At 40.9% G+C, this 291-nt stretch overlaps 1 protein-coding gene across 1 annotated transcript in view; it reads left to right on the top strand.

Moving 5' to 3' along the window:
* The window catches only part of adcy2b (adenylate cyclase 2b (brain)), a 159,618-nt gene that overhangs the window by 17,942 nt on the left and 141,385 nt on the right, over nt 1-291 (top strand). The gene's annotated exons all lie outside the window — the stretch shown is intronic.

The following is a 291-nucleotide window of genomic DNA, read 5'->3' as shown; positions in this document are numbered from 1 at the left end:
CCCCTCATGTGCAGCAACAGTCCTCAAGTATTCAGATATTTCTTTAAAGTTAGGAAATGTATTACTCAGTTACTGATGCCAAAACTCTGGGGGTTGGAGGGGGAGGACAGTTCAACTTTAGTGACTGACTAAATCTTTGTATGAAAAATAACAGCCAAAATAAAGCATAGTGTCCAGGGCAGGGGTGCCCCCAATACTTTGATCGTGATCTACTGGTCGATCTCAAAGGTATTATGGGTAGATCGCATGGTTTTAAAAAATAGACGTCAGCCAATCATCCTTCTATGAAAT

The sequence above is a fragment of the Nematolebias whitei genome, chromosome 19 (assembly GCF_014905685.2).
Source record: "Nematolebias whitei isolate Nwh7 chromosome 19, NemWhi1, whole genome shotgun sequence".
Classification (NCBI taxonomy): Eukaryota; Metazoa; Chordata; class Actinopteri; order Cyprinodontiformes; family Rivulidae; genus Nematolebias; species Nematolebias whitei.
This window is presented reverse-complemented; position numbering and strand designations above follow the sequence as displayed.